The 8374-nt window shown below is 39.0% G+C and overlaps 1 pseudogene; it reads right to left on the bottom strand.

Annotated features, from left to right (window-relative positions):
* Positions 1 to 4453, bottom strand: LOC133860452 (PR5-like receptor kinase; annotated as a pseudogene).
* Positions 4454 to 8374: the final 3921 nt, after the last annotated feature.

The raw sequence follows: 8374 nt of genomic DNA, 5'->3' as shown, positions 1-8374 counted from the left end.
CTATGAAGCCATGGTAGAATCTTGAGGTGACCTGATAGGTGAATCCAAAAAAGGCTTTGGTGGAAATGGTAAGGATTGAAGGGTTTTGTAACAATCCACCCCCAATGACACAATATTGTTCGCTTTTGGCTCCCCAAACCAGACTTCCCAGGAGGTCACCCATCTTGGGATTGCTCTCGCAGAAGCACACTTAACCGCGGAGTTCTGATAGATTCATGGCCATCACGGCTTTAAAACGCGTTGTGTCATAAATGGTGCATTTATGCATATAAGTACATCCTCATTCCCAGACGATGTGGAACGTCATAATCACTCCCTCTTTGGACCCAAAGTCCCCACTGGAGTCCCTCATTGGGCTTGTGCACGCTTCCACCATCTCAGGCTGGGCAATGGCTCTGATACTATTTGTAACGACCCACCCCCAATAACACAATATTGTCTGCTTTTTGTAATGACCAAGAAAATATTTAATAGGTTTATTAGGATCAAATAAAAAAAAGTTTATTTAGTGTGATAAAATAAAATAAAGTGTTTTATTTTTATCCTATGGACTTGTAAATTGAAGTCATGAAAAGAAAATATAAGTGATATTTTTAGGTCCAAAGAAAATATAAAAGAAAAGAAATAGAAAAGAAAAAGAAAATAGAAAATAAAAATAATAGAAAATAAAAGAAAAAGAAAAAGAAGAATCATTAAAAAGGAAAGTCAATATATATATATATATATATATATATATATATATATATAAAACAACAACAACAAAAATAAAAATGGCGCAGCAAAATGAAGGGCCACACCTGGCCCTTCACAAATCAAAAAGAAAAAAATATAAACAAAGGCCATTCAGCCTTTGTTCCAAAAAGAGTACAGCCTTTCAAAAAAAAAAAAGGGGACCGGTGTGTTATTTTTAAGAGGCCCCCGAGAGCCTCTTTTTGTTATTTTTTCCGAAAGCAGCGAAGAGAGTTTTCAAAAAGTCCCTTTGATTTTTCACCTTGAAACGCCGATCTACAAAGATTCAACTGTCGAAACTCAAATTCGACTTCGAAAATGTGACCCACGCGTAAGGATCTACGTTCTTGCCGTTTGTTTTGAGGTTTTGTGCTATTTGGAGCTTGAAAAAAATCTCCCAATCTCCAGTGGCACATTGTGAGAGGTTGTCTAGTAATTTATAGTTGAGCTTGTTATCCGCGCAGCTAAGGTGAGTATTCTACTCACTGAGAAACTATTATTTTCATATATTAATGAATTGCAAAATTTATATGATGTTTTATAAATTTGAACTGACTATTGTTGATAATATGTCTTGAATGTATTAAGTAATTTCAATTATATTGAAATATATTAACGATGTTTATGAGAAATGATGTGTGATAGAAAAGTGTGATTTGAACTGATTTGAAAGATTTGATTATGGGCTGTTGTTAGGATTTAAATTACGGAAATATTGATTGATGAAGTGATGTGTTAAATTGTTTATGGATTTATGAAGAAAGCATGTGTTAAAAGGCGTAGTTCTTGAAAAGAAAAGGTATATGGTTTTGAGCATAAAGCATTGGGCTGGAAAAGACCTTAGGGCCGGTATCCTCTTTGGCATAGTGTGTAAAGACCAATGGGCTTGCATCCCCTATGTCATAGGATTGAAGATCAATGGGGCTAGCATCCCCTATGGCATATGATTAAAGACCAATGTTTGCATCCCCTATGGCATAGGATTGAAGATCAATGGGTTAGCATCCCTTATGGCATATGAATAAAGACCAATGGGCTTGCATCCCCTATGGCATAGGATTGAAGACCAATGGGCTAGCATCCCCTATGGCATATGATTAAAGACCAATGGGCTAGCATCCCCTATGGCATAGGATTAAAGACCAAATGGCTTGTATCCCCTATGGCTAGGTTAAAGACTAATGGGCTTGCATCCCCTATAGCACAGCTTTAAAGACTAATGGGCTTGTATCCTCTATGGTATAGGACTAAATACCTTATGGCTGGTATCCCCTTTGGAACTACATTGTTTTGTATTGGACTGGGTTGGTAATTGAGCATGCATAATGTTGTTTATGATATGTCGATATAGTATGAATTGTTAATTGAGATATAATTAAGAATTGATGATTGAGATATAGTATGAATTTGTATGTGAGCATGTTGGAATAAGAACAATATTGTTATATTGTGTTTGCGTTTACTCCATCTGCTATGATGTGATTTTAAGAGACAAGTTTTCATAACCAAAACAATAACTGTTATTGTAAACAAGAGATTAAGTAAAATGTCGTTTTACGCGAAAACTTAGTGAGTCTTATACCACTAAGACCTCAGTAATTTATTACTGAGGTGGTGAACTCATACTTTCACATGTACGGATGTGGTTAACCCCACAACTGTACATATACTAATGTTTTGGCTGCAGGATCAGCAGATCTAGAGGATGATCCCGTAGCACGGTACTTGGGGTACTGCGACTGAGGCATATCGCTGGTGTCGTAGCTATGTGGACTTGGGCGTCCCATTTTGGTAGTCTTTTGTTGTTGGCTCATGTCCTACGTGACACTTGTATTTTGTAGAGCCAGTCTTTTGGTATGTAATTAATGTTAAGTTTTAGCCTTAAACATATAGACTTATGTATGGCTCTTTATAATTAACAGCTATGTTATAGAAGTGTTTTACCGCTATTCGGACTATGTATAATTGAATGTTTCGCTGCTTAGATGTAACTCTGAATATCAGGAACATATTATGGGACGAGTATCATATATTGGCTGAGCAACAAGTAGTCGTGCCACTGTAATGATCCATTTATGTATGTTTATAGAAAGAAAAAAAAAATGGGTTGTCACACTTTTGGCTCCCCAAACCAGACTTCCCAGGAGGTCACCCATCCTGGGATTGCTCTCACAGAAGTACGCTTAACTTCGGAGTTCTGATAGGTTCATGGCCATCACGGCTTTAAAACGCGTTGTGTCATAAAGGGTGCATTTATACATATAAGCACATCCTCATTCCCGGGCGATGTGGGACGTCACAATGAAATGGTATCATAGCCATTGCCCAGCCTGAGATGGTGGGAGCGTGCATAAGCCCATGAGGGTTGCCAGCAGGCAATCGCTGGGACGCCAAGAATGGGGTGTTCCATGAGGGTCGCCAGCAGGGACGCTAGGTCCCAAGAGGGAGTGATTGTGACGTCCTACATCGCTTGAGAATCGAGATGTGCTTATATGTATAAATGCACAATTTATGACACAACGAGTTTTAAAGCCGTGATGGCCATAAACCTATCAGAACTCCGCAGTTAAGCTCCCAAACAAGACTTCTCAAGAGGTCACCAATCCTGAGATTGCTCTCGCAGAAGCATGTTTAACTGCAGAGTTCTGATAGGTTCATGGCCATTACGGCTTTAAAACGCATTGTGTCATAAATGGTGTATTTATACATATAAGCACATCCTCATTCCCAGGCGATGTGGAACGTCACCATTACCTCATCTTTGGACCCGGCGTCCCTCATTGGGCTTGTGCACGCTCCCACCATCTCAGGCTGGGCAATGGCTCTGATATCATTTGTAACGACCCACCCCCAATGACACAATATTGTCCGCTTTTGGCTCCCCAAACCAGACTTCCCAAGAGGTCACCCATCCTGGAATTGCTCTCGCAGAAGCATGCTTAATTGCGGAGTTCTGATAGGTTCATGGCCATCACGGCTTTAAAACGCGTTGTGTCATAAATGGTGCATTTATACATATAAGCACATCCTCATTCCCAAGCGATGTAGGACGTCCCAGGTTCCTTTTAACATCTCTATCACCTTACCCATTGATGGTCGATCTGAAGGACTGGTCTGAATACATCACAAACTAACTATAATCATCTTTTTTATTGTCTCTTCTTCTGCCTATTCTGTTATTTCCTCAAAAGTGGTAGAATTTTTGCCCTGTTCAAGTTTCATCTAAATCCAGTGTGGAAAATGTCTCATTGGTATAAGACAATCCACCATCAAAATTTTTCCTTCCTCCAAACATTTTAAGAACCAACGTTTCATAGCTGTAAACGTCAGACTTGTGAGAGACTCCACCAAAGTTCCGACTAAATACTTCGGGTGCAATGAAACCTACAATTCCTCTGATGCCTGTCATTGACACAATACTCTCTTTTGTTTTGCATAGTTTAGCAAGGCCAAAATCAGAGATTTTTGGGCGTAAATCCTCATCCAAAAGTATATTATGTGGTTTTATCTCAAAATGTAGGATCCTTGTGTTACATCCACGATGCAAATATTCTAGTCCTCGAGCAATGCCAACCACAATTTGGAACATAGTGTTGCTGTCCAAGTGATGATTTGTAATTGGAGGTCCTTTATCATATATGAACTTATCAAGAGATCCATAAGGCATGAATTCATAGATTAGAGCTCTTTTAGTCCTCTCGTATTAGAAACCTAAAAGAGTGACTATATTAACATGGGATGTTCTACTAATGCTAGCCACTTCCTTGATAAATTCTTCTCCATTACCTTCGGACGCGCTCAGGATTTTCACTGCCACCATACGCCCATCAGGTAGCTTCCCTTTGTATACAATACCATATCCTCATCGTCCTACTTTTTCCTTAAATGAGTTGGTCAATTTCTTCACATCTAAGTAAGTATATCGCTTTGGGGCTATTGATCTGTACTTCTTTACGAATTCCTCATCAATGGTTTGAAAGTTATTTGCACCTATTTTGTTTGAAAGTTATTTGCACCACAAATAGCCACGTTTTCATGTATACACGTGGCTATTTTGACGCGTGGCTACAGTGACCCCTACTATAGACACGCGGCAAATCGCAGTTATTTTTGTAGTGTTACATGATGATCACATTGTTATGACTAAAAATGAATTGCAACCTTGACCAACAAGTTCAAAAGTCAATATTACCAGGGAAATGCTAAAGATGCATCACTCATCCCCCCCTCATCACCCTCTTTTCCTTAAAAAAATTGATTTCTATTAAAAAGTTGTCTCTGATGTCACATCAGAGACAACTTTTTAATAAAAATCAATTTTTTTATTATAAAAGGGTGATAAGGGGGGGATGAGGGGGGGGGGGGGGGGGGGGGATGTGTAGAAGGGCTCATATTACCAAGCTTACTTATAAGGGAAATGCTAAAGATCCTCCCCTCATCCCCTCTTATCACTCTATTTTCCTTAAAAAAATTAATTTTTATTATAAAAGAGTGATAAGGGGGGATGTGTAGAAGCTCTCTACTTATAATTAACCCCTTACGAGGACATGATCGCATATATACACCAACTATATATATCATTGGAAAGTTGAGTTCATTACGAGAAAATCAACAACAAAATAAACAATTCAAGCACTAAAAAAATAACAAAAGAAATATTAGGAATTATAAAGCTAGAACAAAAGACCCAAACTTCAGAAATAATTACCATATGGCCCAAATTCTATGGGAAATGGTGCTGGCGCAATGAATTGAGTTGGAGACGGCGCTCGGGGCGCATTTGAAGGAGAGGGTGGAAAAGCTGAGACACAAATAACCAAAAAAAAAAAAAATCAATAAAAAAGAAAGATAAATAAATTGTATAATCTAGTTTTGAAAATAACAGTTAAGATAACTGCTTGAAAGACTTGAAAGGCCCACAGTTGAAGGTCGGGGCGCATTTGAAAGAGAGGGCGGTGATGTCATTGGAAGGGAACGACGTCGTTGCATGTGACAGCGACGGAGAAGAGGAGAACAAAGACGAAGATCGCCAGATGGAAGGCAATTGGGGGCATCAGATAGGAGTGGAAGTGAGGGATTGTAGGAGTGAGATGGCATGGATGAGGTAGTACCATAAAAGTATTCCCAACGGCTTCTTTATAGCTGTTAGAAGAGGAATGCTTCCGTCCCCTCTTCTCCTTTTATCATTAAACAAATCAAATTCAATAAAAAAGAAAACCAAAAACAAAGAAAAATGTACTTTTTTTTTTAATTTGATTTTTTTAATGTTAAAAGGAGGAGAGGGGACGGATGAACGTCCCCTCTGTAGCATTCCTCCCGTTAGAAATAAGGAGGGGCTGTTGTAGAGATGTAAAGAGAACAATATCCCATAAACATGGAATGAAATATGTTGGAAACATGGAGTGCGCGAATCAAGAGAGTTGGGCTGCTGTCAGGCGTGAAGCATGGAGCTGTTGCCTTGTGTCAGCTTGGAACATGGGTTAGAGCTGCTTAGCTTGAGACGGTCTAGGCTGCGTGTAGAGTGGAGTGAATCTTGGATTGAGGGGCTGTTGTAGGCTTATTTTCATGCCTGTCTTCGGAGTCCTTTGCAAAGGATATCTTATCCTCTAACACTCCCCTGCAAACTGATGAGAGAAACTTTCATGAGTTTGTCTTCTTCGAATTATAATCATCAACTTTTTTTTTGTTTTTTTTTTTTTTACTCAAGTCTGCAAATTAGACCTCAAAAGCCAAAATTAAGGCCAGCTATGGGCCATGAAAAAGAGCCTACAAAGGACTTTAGATGAGCTTGGGTCTTAAACATTGCCTCAAGCAAGAAATTGGGCCAACAATAGGCCAAGAGAAAGCCTAATGGCTATTTAAAAAGACTTTGGACTTTGAACATTTTTTACAAGCAATTTGGGTCATCAATGGGCCAAGAAAAAAGCCATTAAATGGATTAAATGGGTTTGAATTTTAGACATTTTCTCGAGCAAGAAGTTGGGGCCAACAATGGGCTAAGAAAAGAGCCATCAAATGGCTAAAATAAGCTTGGGTTTTAGTTATTACCTCAAGCAAGAAATTTGGGCCAACAATGGGCCATTGATAAATTTTCCTCTTAAATGAGTTTGGGCATTAAAACATTTGCCCCCCAAGTTAGAAAGTGGGCCAACAATGGTCCAAAATGATACCTTGAGATGATTTTTATTTTATTTTTTTTCTCAACTGAACATAAGAATTAAAGCTTACAAATAATAAAAAAAAAAAGAAAAAAAAGGTGAAACGTAAGCTTTTACACGAAGGAAACAAACAATAAAAACCAAAAGATAAGTGAAATAGAAAGTGGAAGTCAGAAGGCTTCTCGAGCCTTCCGCTCACTTGGGAGTTGGGATATGCAGCAATTGTCATATCTTCTCACAGCACTGTCACGTTTGTTGTACAAGTTGTGGAGATGTGTTTTTGGGAGACATGTAGGTGCTTGAACGACTGGGAGACGTGGCAGAGGTGAGACCCAAAAAGGGAACTGTAGCTACTGATAAAAAAGAAAACAAGGGCAACTGAGACGGTCTAAGATTGGTAAGACTTGCACACCAAAAGAGATGGGTTTATTTTTGGCTCTGGGGGTGGAAGAGTGACTGTAGTGAGCAGAGCATCTCGTTGAAGAGAAGGGAGATTTTTGGAGAACTAGCTCTGTGGATATCATGTGAAGGTGAGGTGTTTGATAAAAGTTCTGAGAGAGAGCAAAGAGAAGGGGAAACATAGGTGAAGATGAGGTGTTTGATAAAAGGTGCAGAGAAGCTTCAAGAAGAAAAGGAACTGACGAGTCGGACTGGGCATCGTTTTTGCTATAGAAACTGGGAGATAGAGTTTAGGATGAAGACATAAGAGTTCGTGGGTGGATTTTTCTGATTCTGGTTGTTGAAGTGTGGGTGTTTTTGGTGAAGATGAGGTGCTTGATAATAGTGCTGAAAGAGAGTAAAGAGTAAGGAAAACTCTTGTGGAGCTTCCTCAAGGCACTGCCCGTGTGAGCTGTGTGAGCTATGCTCACATGGGCTGTGCTGCAGCCAAAGGAAGAAGAGAAACAAAATCGCAAGGCGTTAGCCAACAAACTCTGATATACCATGTTAGAAATAAGCTCTTGAGAGTCTTTTGCAGATGATATCTTATCCTCTAACAATAGCCAATTTCCTTCTTTACATATAGTGAAAATGTAAAAAAAAAAAAAATACAAAAAACCACCCATAGGTATTAATCTATCGGTCGGGAGAAATGCTAGACATTCCAACATTTTTTTTTTCAGAATTTGGTTCCAAATTGATGTGTCACTATCCTCTAAGATTGTGACACACTTTTCAAAATGATAGATCTCATGTGATTGTGACACATCAGTTTGGAACTAAATTTTAGAGAAAAGTGTTTGGATGTCTAGCATTCCTCATCGGTTAATGCTATTGTGGAGTTTTTTTAAATAGGGAAGTAAAAAGGTAATTTTATTCCCTAAATTTATGAAAAATCAAAAGAAAGCTATTGTTGTGAATGTTCTAATAACGGTCGCGGTAGTGAGTGAGGACTGCGTAGGCTGCTTCGAACAAGGCTGGCTTTGGTTCACTCTTGGACAGTTGGACTGTGTGAACCAGCTTTTGATATTGGAGGCCGTCTAGAAAGT

This window comes from Alnus glutinosa, chromosome 2 (assembly GCF_958979055.1).
Source record: "Alnus glutinosa chromosome 2, dhAlnGlut1.1, whole genome shotgun sequence".
Classification (NCBI taxonomy): Eukaryota; Viridiplantae; Streptophyta; class Magnoliopsida; order Fagales; family Betulaceae; genus Alnus; species Alnus glutinosa.
The sequence above is the reverse complement of the archived record's forward strand: the minus strand, read 5'-3'. Positions and strand labels throughout refer to the sequence as shown.